Genomic DNA, 13,684 nt, shown 5'->3' with positions numbered 1-13,684 from the left:
TGTTGACCATGTGGTCTTGGGACCAGAGAGGTGGCACAGTGGGTAGGGTGCTTATCTTAGATGTGGCAGATCTGGGTTCAATTCCCAACACCCCAAATGGTCTCCTAAGCAATTCCAGGATTGATCTCTGATCACAGAGCCAGAAGAAAGCCCTGAGTTCTCTTTGGTAATGGCCCCCAAAGAAACAAAAACAGGTAACAAGATTCACCTTAATGTCTTTCTGCACCCGTTTCTTCATCTACGGTTTGAAGATAATATCTATTGCATAGTTTTATGTGGATTAAAAGTAAAGTATACAGAATTGCTAAAACAGTATGTCAGACATATTAATAAAGGAAATTGCCATTATATACATATATAATCCAGTACTTGAGAAATAATTGCTCCCCAAATAAACTCCCTGCTTTATTTATGGAACTCAGGGAACTTCTGATACAAGATTGATATGTATCCCTAACATTTAAACTAGATACTAATTTATAAATATTAGGCTAATCTTCTTTGAATATATAGTGAAAATAGTTGCAAAAAGTTCTGTGTGATCTTATGGGAAAATCTGGAACAATGAATTGTCTATTGTTCATATAAATCATCAGATATAAAAGGAATATACCAATACAGAAAGTCATTTAAAAATCTATCAGGGTATAATTCTTAAAATTTTCACTAACTTTGCTTCTCTCATTCAAACAGGTTATAATGTTCAAGGCTATTGTGTGATCTATTGCTGAGTTAGTAATGACAGTCAAGTTTGCCAACACATTCACCGCACTGCATTATCTAAGTCATTGCACTGTAAAGTGCTTTGGGATACCTTGAATATGAAGGGCCATATATCAAGTATATTATATTTTATTCTATATGGTACCTGAGTTTTGGCAATGCATATTCAACAAGCTGAGTAAAAAAGACTTCCAAATGTACTTTATTAGCATTTGTATGCATTCAACAGAAGGATAAGCTTAACTCTCCATTTGAGCTAAAGGCTAGATACTTGGAGGGGAGGAAGAGAGACAATTGAGTCTAGTATCTTTACCCTGAAGGTAGCAATCCCTTATCTCAGAATTTGCCTAGCTCCCACCCATTACTCAGAAACTTGTATCAGTTTCTTTTCCATGCAACGAAGATATTTAAGAGCAAATTCTCACACTGGTTCAATGAATGAATGGATGTTTTTTTTGGGGAGATGCCAAATTGCAGCTACATTATGGTTTGTTGTTGTTTGTTTTATTTTGAGTTTTATGTAGCAGTTTACATTATGGTGTATGTCTGTGTTAGGGATGCTTTCAAACCTTATCCTGGTAAGTTTTTCAAAGAAGGAATGTCCCCGAGGATGGCATTGTAACATTTAAATTTCCCTCATTTTAGGATTGTCTTTCAATCAAAACAATATTTTATTACACTAGATCAATGTGAAATATATATATATATATATACTCCAAATCTGCAGTCATCATTTATTTTTACATTATTCTTATAAATCTATATATGTGAAGGGACTTCACAGCAAGAGATATATGAACATATTTGCCAGCACAGAAGCATAAACTTGCAATAAAGTACATTTGTGGCAGGAATTCATACGAGTGTGGAATGTATGAATGTAAGACATTGAAAAGAAGAGAGAGAAAATCCTTTCTTCTATGAGCACCTAACAATCTCCCACACCCTTCCACTGTCTGCCCCCTCCCCCACAGCTTTCTAGCCCACCAGTAGGGAAGGGATGTCCTTATCTAGCATAATCCTGCTTCCAGCCTATATAACCACACTTGCTGAAGGCTATAATTATTTAAACTGGTCTCCTACTGTTCTTGGAGCCAGGACTTTGGATGTGAACCCTCTGAGCCCTTGTCAACCTATTTAATAAGGCTGCTGGGGGAAAAAATGAAAGAAAACTTTCTTTGATTCAAAGTTTCCATTCCAGTGTATCTTTTATTTTGTAATGCTGAATCTAGAAAAAATAGGATATCCTATTTACTTATTCACTCAAAAGTATTTTCTTTGTAATTTAGTGCTGGATATTATGAATATAGAAGGACCATATAGATCAATGGTTAACTAATACTCATAAACTAAGGAGGAAACATAAATGGAACATAACATAACACTTAAGGTGTTAGGGAGAAGGAGCTAGTACAGAGGTGAGGGCACGTGTGAGATGTACACTTGCCCAGACTTCAATGCCAGCATCACGTGGTCTCTCAGCTGGTTCTAAGCATCACTGGGCATGGCCTCGGTTAAAGCCTGGCACTGCAGGGTCTGCTAGCTCCGTTTCCTCTTGCTAACCATGAATCACAATCTTGGTTGGCTGAATATTACAAAGAGCGGGCTCTGCCCCTTTGAGCATTGCTTAGGAAATAAACAAAAGAAATATCTTCCATTCGGTTTGGGTGCAAGTATAAAATATTCTGTATCTGTTTAATCATTAAGGGCACTAATATTTGGTTTCAGAGCAGAGAAATATTTTGTCAGAAAAGACTGAATGATGAAAAAGATTCTGGTACATTAAAGAATCTCTAACAATCACCATTCCTCCTTAACCACATTCAACATTTGACTGCTGATGGTTTTCTCAGTAAACCAGCAATTATGAATACAATATGGCCATCCCTTTCTGAAGTGTTTACTACATGGTAACACCGAGATGTCTTTTTTTTTAAAAAACTGGTACTGGACTAAGATTTAAGTGAATGGTCTTTCATAAAAGGTCATGATTCCTATTAAAAATATACCTTGAGAAATCCAAGAAAACATAGCATTAAGGCATTTGACTTGGATGAGACTAACACCAGTTTGATACCCAATACCATCAAGGATCCCTGAGCACTATCAGGAGTGATTTATGAGCACAATATCAGGAATAATCCCTGAGTAAACCAAGGTGTGACCCCAAGCTTACCCCCAAAACAAAAGAAAAACTGACTTTCCTCTTAGATTATGGGGAAAAATTATTTCACATAAATTGTATAGTCAAAGAAAAAATGCTGCATTAAATTCTCTAGAGTAAAACATTAAAATAATAAAAACTATAAATATTCCAAGAAGCCAACAAAATTTTTGATAAATATATAAAATTATGGAATGTCACAAACATCTATGAGAATGATTGGAGTAAGTGAATTTCACAAAGCCCGATCCTAAGCAGATAAAGCAAGACACAAAGTGGTACATATTGTCTGACTCTGTTCAGGTAGCTTGAAAAACAATCCAAATCTCTGAATCCTATCCCTAGTAATGTTAGATTCCCAAGAACTGCCCAGAGCTATCCAAGCATCAAGTTGGAAGTAGTCTCCAAGAACTGCCTGGTATGACACAAAACAAAGAAGGAGAGGGAGGAAGAAGAAAGAAACAAAATAAATCAATAATATCATAAATCTGAGTAGTGTTTTCCATCAGTGAAAAATACCTGGGCTAACAGGTCAACCCTGTGATGTTGGGCTGCAAAGTACTGATTGCCAGGAAGTTGGCAAAATTCAAGTACTGATTGAATCAGGGTATTGTACATAATAAACATATGCTCCACTGTTTTTGAGCTATCTTACCAGAAAAATAGTGACTACTTAGGAACTGGATACATAGGTGAGATTTCACTGAAAAAAATCAGTCTAGACGGATAGACACTTATGGTTTAAGCACCTTTAGAAGAAGGTTATGCTTTATTTATAAACATGTGTATTAGAAGTTCCTCAGTGGGAAAATGGGTAATGAATACATCATTCCATTATTCTGAAGCACGTGGTTTGTTTGTTTTTTTATTTATTTTTGCTGCACAAAGAGTCAATGCTCATTATATGTCAACTATAAATAACTTTAAATTTGGTGTCAGTGTATTATATAAAAACAAAGGTAGGATACAGGAAAGTGACCCAACTTTCCAAGACCAAATATCTAATCAATGGTAGTGATAGCAATCAAATCCAATAACAGAAAATACAGAAATTTTGTATTGACTTTTATAAATATAAAAGTATTGAAAGATGTCTTTAGCTTCCCAGGATTTCTAGCACAAAATAATAAAACTGGGCAACTTTAAAACAACAAAGTTAACGCCATTGTTCTGGAGAATGTAATTATGAAATCAGAGTGTTGGCAAGGGTAGATCATTTACAGTCTCTAAACAGGAATTGCTTTAGAGCAGATCTGAATCCCTGGGTTAGGGAGGTTCCCTTCTAAGCTGGTTCCCCCTTGGAAGTTCTTCCTCAGCCCAAGTAGTCTTTGGGGTTCTGGTAGCTTCTTTAAGGTGACATCTTCTTATAATCTACAATTTCTTTTGCAATTTTTATAGGACTCTAATGGTGATGCTTGGGATTGAATTCAAGGCCTTACACAAACACCACTGCTTGTGCTGTGTCTCCCAGCACCCAGTTTGTAATACTTTATATTTAAATCTCTTTGTTCAATTACGGTTTGTTTTCTACATTCTACATTCTGATAATAGAATGTTATCAGAATGTAGAATGATAACATTGTTATCATGACTGATAAAATGATACAGGTTTGACAGCAGGGGGATATATTAAAAGAGAAATGAACTTTGTTGGCTTTACAGGGAACTTCAAATTATTCACACTAAATTTTCTCACACTATCAGTAAAACGAGCTCAGCATACAAAGGGTTTTTTTTAAATTTTTTTAATTTTTATTAGTGAGACACCATGAGGTACAGTTGTAGACTTACACATTTTTGTGCTTGGGTTTCAGTTATACAATGATCAAATACCCATCCCTCCACCAGTGCCTATTTCCCACCACCATGGATCCCAGTATCCCTCCCACCCTCCATCCCCCCCCATCCCACCCCGCCTCTGTTTCAGGGCATTCCCTTTTGTTCTCTCTCTCCTTTTGGGTGTTGTGGTTTGCAAAAGAGGCATTGAGTGGCAATCATATTTGGTCTATAGTCTACTTTCAGTATGCTTCTCCCATGCAAAGGTTTTTAACCAAATTTGATGAATGGTAGTGGACGTGGTAGCAAGAGACCACAGAGATTCTTTAAGTTAACTCACATCCTTCCCGGAAAACCACAGGAATTGCGTGATTTTGTTTTAAGCAATATTCAAAATAGCGAAAACTTACTTGTAGAGGACCATTAAAATATGGAGCAAGGGCTGAAATCACAATCTATTTACAAGAATATCACTCACATCTTTTCCAAGAATAAAAAATTCTACAACACTGATAGTTTAGTTACTTCATATAGTTTAGATACTTCAGTTACTTCTCCTTTCCAACATATTTTTCTATAATTTAAGCTTAGACTTTTAAAAGTGTAGTATTTTCATATTTAAGGTTATCATAGATTCTTTGAAAAGATTCTAAACACAACTTTTGTATAATGTCTACATAAAGTAATTTGTAAAAATATGATTTTTGTACTCTATGTCAGTTTTATTTTATACATGGTTCCAAAGGAACTGGAGGTTTGTATTTCTAAGATACAAACTTAACTGAAACAAATTTATTCTCACAGGTATCAAATATTCCATTCCAGGTTTTTTCTGTATAATCTTCTGTAATTAATATCAGATAAATCAGAAGGCAAAATGTGTGTTTACCACCTTATTATTTCCTTTAAGCTCCATTTGGTAACTCAATAATTCCTATAGAAAATGCTCATAAGTAACTTTAACCTCTTAAGAAATTTGTCCTGTACTATAAAGTTTTATTCAAAAATTACCACCCAGGAATTAAATTAGATTCACTAATATCCCTGTCAGTGATAGGTACATATCTATTGAGATGTGAATTCATATTCATTTCTTTAGCACAATTACTTGATTATAAATATTTTTTCCTAAAAGGAAACCTATATCCTGCTATGGTACGATCCATTTAGGAAAATTTCCTCATTATTACCCAAAAGAAAAAGATTGGTGTAAGTATTAAATATAAGAATTAGCATAATATAAAAATTGCATTTTTGCTATAACATATCTTATATAAACTGTAAATTGATGAAGTAAAGTATAAGGTAAAGTATAAATCAGTCATAAAACTCTTTTTCTTAGGTTTTAATTTCTATTGTAATTTAGAGAATATGATAATAATACTTTTAACATTTATAGTATGTATATTAAACTTAGAGGCATATTAATAGTTTGAATAATTGTATGCAAATATATTTCAAAATTTATGTGAAATAGATCAATTTTATAAATAAACATTTTAGAGTGATGAGAGAGGAGCATTTCCTTTTAAGTTGAAGAAAAATTTGAATAGATCCATAAATTATGAAGAAAATTTCATGTTAAAATAGTAATGTTGATTTTATATTAAAATATATTATAGATGAATACCTTAATCTTCATTAATAAGTAGAAGAAAAATCTCTATAGGTTATAGGTGTAAAAAAATCACTTGACTAGACATGAACATTCAAAATAAATAAAATTTTAATTTAAAAATCACTTGAATAAACAGAACATTCAAAAAATTAAATATTAATACAACATTTTAAAATATAAAACCCTTTTTAAGCTAGGAATAAGTAGGCATTTTGTAATTTAATAGGGTGCAACCATAAGCTTCAAAATGGTCTCGAGGAATTTCCTAACCTGTTGCTTATCCATGAAGCTTGGTATTATTTCTTCAAATCTTACTCATAATCTAGTTGGTCCTGATGGATCTATCACAGCTTCCAGAAGGGCAATAGAAAAGGTTACCACGACTTCTACTTAGATCTCTTTGATAGCCATGTCCACATGCCCAAATACCAAATTCTGCAGGATGGATATGTCATTTGCAAAGTTCTCTCTTCCAAAATCTGACACGCCATTTTGTTGGTAAAGAAGTGTACAGTACCTGGTCCACACAAGGACCAGGTCCACACCAAACCCAAACACCTGAAGAATCTGCTGCCAGTACCTGTCAATACACTGGCTCAGCTCTTCACTTGCTACCTGTCTGAATGCAAGGTTCCATCCCAATAGAAAACCAGCAGGACCGTTCTGTTGTACAAGAAGGGAGAATCCACTACATCAGCAACTATCGTCTGATCTGCCCATTGTCTGTCATCTACAAGTTATTTACTCGAGTCATCCTGAATAGGATCAGCAGAACACTAGACAGAGGACAACCATGCAAGCAAGTCAGGTTCCGAAAAGGATTCAGCACCATCGACCATATCCACATGGTGACCAAACTCATTGAGGTTTTGAGAGAGTTCAAGATGCCCTCTGTCTAACGTTCATCGATTTAAAGAAGGCCTTTGAGTCTGTTGAGACTGAAGCGGTCATCGAAGCCCTAGCCAAACAGGGTTTACAAACTCAATACATCAGGATCTTCCATGAGCTGTGTTACAGATTTACCACCAGGATCTCACCATTCTACAAGGAAGTGACCATCAATGTAAAGAGAGGGCTTCAACAGAGCAATACCATTTCACTGAAACACTTCAGTGCCACTCTTGAGAACATTATGAGATGTCTGGAACAAGAAGGAATGGTAGTGAAGATAGATGGTCAGCAAGTACACCACCTCCACTTCGCTGATGACATCGTTCTAATAATACCAAATATCAGCCAAGTGGCACAAATGCTAGCTGACATTGATTGTGAGTATGGGAAGGTTGGACTGCAGCTGAATCTTATGAAGACAATGTTCATGAGAAACGGACTAGTTCCTGATGTTCCATTTGCCCTCAACAGAACGAACATCTCCAAATGCAGTAGTTATATGTACCTGGGTAAAGAACTCAACATGACAAATGACCTGGCACCTGAACTGCACAGGAGGAAAAGAGTTGCAAGGAATGTCTTTAAGAACATCAAAGAAGTGGTGAAGAGGATGAAGAACCTCTGGCTCCAGGCACATCTTTTTGACTCCACCATGCTTCCTGCACGAACATATGCCTCAGAGGCCTGGGCCCTACGAAAACAGGATGAGAATGTTATTCGGGTATCCCAAAGAGGAAATGAAAGAGCTATCCTTGGAATATCATGTTTCACTCAAGTAAGAGAAGGAATCCAGAGTTCCGACCTCCGTGAATGATCAAGAATCAGGGACGCTGTGCCAAGGCATCGAAAATCAGATGAGCCAGACATGTAATGCAATTTAGGGACAACCACTGGACTAGAGCTGTTACTGACTGGATTCCATGGGCCTTCAAAAGAACACCTTGCTACCCACTTATGAGATGGCCAGACTTTTTCATCAAAACGCTGAACAAACTGTTTGAGGCTCTTCGTGTTCCTGGAGCAAGCAGATGCCATTGGGCTATACTGGCACATGGCAGGGACAAATGGAGACGTTACTAGTGCCTGCTCAAGCAAATCAGTGATCAATGGACGACAAATGATGCAAGTGACAATCTAGTTGGATATTGTATTTTTTGGTGAGGTGTTCATTTCATTGTGTTTTTGTTGTTGTGGTTCTTTGTCTTTTTTTCTTTACTATTTTCACCATCTTTTATGTTCCTTACTCTCATTTGATATAATTGCTATGAATGTCAGAAATATGTTTGTTTTGGGGGTCAGAGTGATAATACAGCGGGTAGGGCATTTACCTTACATGACACTGACCCAGGTTCAATTCCCAGCATCCCATATGGTCCCTCAAGGACTGCCAGGTGTTATTCCTGAGTGCAGAGTCAGGAGTTTAATGCCTGAGGAGCATCTTTGGGTGTGACTCAAAATGCAAAATAGACACAGATATAGATATAGATAGATATCAAGGGCTGGAGCGATAGCACAGCGGTAGGGTATTTGCCTTGCACGCAGCCAACATGGCCGACCAGAGTTCAATTCCTCCGCCCCTCTTGGAGAGCCCGGCAAGCTACCGAGAGTATCTCGCCCGCATGGCAGAGCCTGGCAAGCTTCCCGTGACATATTCAATATGCCAACCACAGTAACAACAAGTCTCAAAGTGGAGACGTTACTGGGCCCGCTCGAGCAAATCGATGAACAACAGGAGGACAGAGTCTGTTTTATAGATATCAATATATGTTTGTTTAAAGTTCCTTCTTTGATCATTCTTTCAGCATTCTGTCTCTCTCTTCAGCTTTTATTATTCTGATCACATATGTTGGGGAACAGTTTCTCTCCCCCACCCCCGAGATGCCCAGACACTTTGTGCACCAGGTGGGGCAAAGGATGACAGTTGCATGGAGAAATACTCTGGGAGTAGCTGATGGCTGTTCACTTTATTGCCAAATAAACACATATTTTACAGAAGGTCTTGGCTTATAGGAGGTTCCAATCACATAAAGTTTAGCATTATTGGCCTATTACCTTTCCTACTCTGCTTTGCCCTAGTCCAATCCCATTCAAATCTAGATGATGCGGTTAGGATGACTTCTAAGTATATATGATAGTTTCTGTGTCTTTGGTGCATGTGACTGGGAGTTGAGTGAGGGTTCAAGGCCTAATGCCTCATGCTGACACCCTGTTCTTGACAACTTTTGCCCAGATACTCCGTTCCAGGGGGCCTCACTTCAGGACCATCTTGCAAGTTCAGGTCTTATCTGCTCCAGTGCCCATCACCACGCTCCACAACAGTAGGTATTAAGGTCTTTCTATTTGAATCTATTTTTTGCTGGGACTCTTTGGGACTCTACAATCTTCACGTATGCATTATTCAGCTATGAACATTTCTTTAATATAATTATTTAACTAGTCATTCTTCATCAAATTTGTTATCCTATTTCTCAGCAACTTGATTTTTTTTCATTACTATTCTTGAACTTTACCCAAAGTTCTCCAGTGTGCTACTCATTTCTTTTCAGATACTCTTCTACACAGATACACCAAGAGTAGCACACCACATTTGATGGGGTTAAGGTAGACGACAACGGATCTCCATCCAAAAGTAAATAAATAAATAATAGCAACAAGGCTCGATATGTAACAAAATGTTAGTAATCTCTTATACAAGGGCTTAATGGCTTTAGAGTGGGATACAACACTCTTCACATATTTTCCTTTAAGGAAACTTTTTTGGATTATTTTCATAATGACTTACTCATAACAAGCCATACAAAATAAATTATTTAAGTCCTGCTTTGGGGACAGGCTTGGATGGTGGGGGGGGGGGGGATGGATTTAAAATAATGTTGGTGGAAAGGTTAACTCCTTATGGTGGTGGGATGGGTGTTGGAATATTGAATGGAAGAAGTTATAGTGAACTACTTTATAAAAATAAAATAAAATTGAGAGAGAGAAAATACTATAATCAGAAGTGACAGAAATTAAAAGTATACTAGGTGATATATTAAAAAAAAGTCTGTTCAGCATAACAGCAGCAGTGGAGGAAAATATTAGGGAGCTCTAAGAAGAATTGTAGGAAATCTCCAGAAAACAACAGAGGATAGAAGAAAAAAAACTGAGAAGAAATAAGGTAATACAATTGGAGATGATTTTGGAATTCTGAACTGTTTCTGCACCTTGTGACTCTCTTGCCAGATTTATTTGTGAGTCTCTGAGTCAAGGCCATTATTTAATTTATATGGTGCCAGAGGTGATTCATGGGTGTGGCTTCCAGGCTCCGGGAAGGGCAGGGAAATGGGGAGAGGTCATCCATTCCCAACTCTGAAAGAGTCTGCAATTCATTCCCATGCATGAGAGGCTCTACCCGAACCTGTGGAGATCAGTCATGAGCATGGCATTGGTTGGGTTCTAATTAATTTTTTACCCCTACTCTTACATTTTGTGTTTTCTGATGGCTACCAATATCTTCATTTCTTTGAGGTTATTAAACCGTCTCATCATGGTATCTGTATCGTCATGATGTGAAAGTTTTCAGAGTTAAGTGGTACTGGGAGAGCTTCTGGATTTTTGTTTTCACTCACTGAGCTTAGTGGACTTCAATGTACCTTCTGGATTGCTTTCTGTGCTGTGAGGGTGAATCTTTGTAGTTAGTTCCACCAGGAATCTCTAAGGGAATACACTGGGCATTGCTCTTTTCCTTCCCTGACAGTTCTCACCCCATGACTGGAGATATGATTGTATGTAGTGTGAGGTATAGTGCAAGAAAAAATAGACAAACTGCGGATTCAAGGTGTGGACGTGGAGGGTTGAATGGTCAACCAAATTGTCTGAGATGTCAACATGGACCTACTGAGATGGAGATCAGGCATGGAGGCTGTGAGGGCACAGTTAAAACTTTTATTTTAATTATCTCGAAGTCACATCTGTACTCATTTTGAAGACCACTAACATATACAATTGTAAGAATCTACTTTGTCCTCATTTTGAGAATATCATTAGAACATCCTCGGTGATTTAGGTATATCTTTAATGATATGCTTTCTTTATCATTCTACTTTTTACCTTTTCTATTTTTACATACAACCTCATACTTCACAATAGCTCTACCTACTAGAAATTCTCTAGATGATAAATGATTATAGTAAAAAACAAGCAGCTTGGGAGAACTGCATGGAATTAGCTCAGACTTAAAGCAGAAATTTATCTCAGCAAGGGTTTAGATGAACAAATATCATATATTTACATATGCATATAGAAATTATAGCTGAGTCATGGGAAATTATATATATAATTTATTTATATGTAACAGAAATGTATGAATTACTATACATAATAAATGCATTCACATCATTTATCATTAATAACCTAATGCAACACGCCTTTGTTCGTGTGTCTGGTGTAATCCCATTGGGTCCTGCTTAAAGTTCCGTCAGATACTGCATCAGGAAAAGTCAGACATCGATCTTGTGCTGCTTTAATTGTAAGTTGAGTGGATGACTGCACATCTTCAGCATCCCTTTTTTAATGTTGTCATGGGTGTCATCTCTGTTTCCAGCTTTTTGGTTTTATTGCAGTTTTATTTTCTGTAATTTTCTTGAAATGCGAAAGATATAGTTCTGCTGTGATAAATGAGATGGGGAGACCATAGCTCAGTCACTAGTTTGTTCATAGATTGACCATTGAATGTAAAGTATGGGATGCTAAGAACAATTTTGATGAGATCCATTGTTGAATGTGCAATGATTCATTCCTCTTTGTGAAACTGCTACCTTTATGTCTTAGTTCTGCATCATTTTTCATGTTTCTCTTTTAATAAGTATCTGGAAGGACAAAAATCTTCAACAAATATAGGCTGGGCTAAGTGAGTGATAGCCACCAAGCATAGCAACAGTACATGTATGACCATATATTTTAACTTCACATTTTTATAAAAAGTTAATAATGTGACTTCTGTGCAAAAAAAAAAAAAGAAAGCATTGTAAGATTTAAAACTTGGATCTTACATTAGGTAACTACTGTGATTCATTGCAAAAAGCACTGTTTTTTCTTTAAATAAGTCTTATTATTTTACTTGAATAATTAACTTCCTAAGATCAAAAACACTATTTCTATCCTCTAATTAGTCTTCTCCAACAAATTTGACCTATTGATAGATAACTATCAATTCAAATTCTATAGTAAGAGAGCTAATGAGCTCTTAAACCATTTATGGAGGAGCTACATTCATCTTATTCAAGTACACAATGAAAATTTTACATCTTTTGAGGATATTAGTCTCTAACAAGTGACAATCTTAGGTATAGAAAAACAACAATATCTAAATTATTTCTTTTCCGAATCAAATCAGTAGTCCCACCAACTTCTTATTGTCTTACAAATCAAGTTGTCCCAGGAGTTCAGATTTCTCTACTTTCTGCTTCCAATCAGACCTTTACTAAGATCTTTTGTTTCAGTATTTTTTCTTGTCTTCTCACTATTTTCTTTCTCTTAAGCCTCTTTTCACTCACGAAGTCATTATTAATTATAGCTGGAAACTTGAATATCTATTTAAATTGTTTCTAAGAAATATAATCCTAGAGATAAATCAGCCTAAGAGCATATGGTCATAGTTTCTGTGATTTGCATTTTCTTCTTTGAGAAATGAACATACTATGAAAATTAACTTATACTGTTGTGACTCAGTTTTATATATTAAAATCAAAATAACATTGTATTATAGCAAATAGTTTTAGGGTAAACATAATTAGAGTTCAACATACCCGTATGTTACAATAAGATCAAATTCATTTTTCTTTAAGTTAATTTTTTAATTGAAACATTGATTTACAGTGAATTTATTTTTATGTTTTAGGGGGCATACTTGTTATCAAATCAGCAAAAAGAATGGCCAATGTACCTATTTTTGTGTGTTAGTTGGTCATATGTATTCTATTTTTGCTTAGGACTTCTCCCTAAGTCCTAACCAAAAATAGAATGATGAAGTTCTGTGTTTCATTGTTAAGTTTTGGTGAGTTCTTTAAATATATTATTTATTAGTTCCTTGTGAGATCTGGGAAGAATAAATATTTTCTCCTGTTCACTCGGATATCTTGTAGTTTTTGTGATATTTTCTTTCTCATTTTTGAAGCTGTGGGGTTTCATGTAATTTAATCGGTTAATTCTTTTCACTTTTCCCATTTGTCAGTGAAGTCAAATCCCTGAATACATTGTAAAAGCCAATATCATGAAGTTGTTTACCTACATTTTTCATTATACTTTATGCTATTAGGAAAAACATTTAATTCTTCATTAATCTAACTTAGACAACATTTTTTGTTATATGGAAAGCAATTGAATTTCATTTGTTTTTGTGTAAAATTTTATGTTCATGACTCCTTTAACATAATTAACTTCTTATATCTGGAATTTATCATTGAGCTGAATGATTGCTTTTATTACAGTATCACACTAGAGTTGTGTTTAGTGTAGCATTTTTTTATGTAAAA

This window comes from Sorex fumeus, unplaced genomic scaffold (genome assembly GCF_029834395.1).
Source record: "Sorex fumeus unplaced genomic scaffold, SorFum_2.1 ptg000100l, whole genome shotgun sequence".
Classification (NCBI taxonomy): domain Eukaryota; kingdom Metazoa; phylum Chordata; class Mammalia; order Eulipotyphla; family Soricidae; genus Sorex; species Sorex fumeus.
This window is presented reverse-complemented; position numbering follows the sequence as displayed.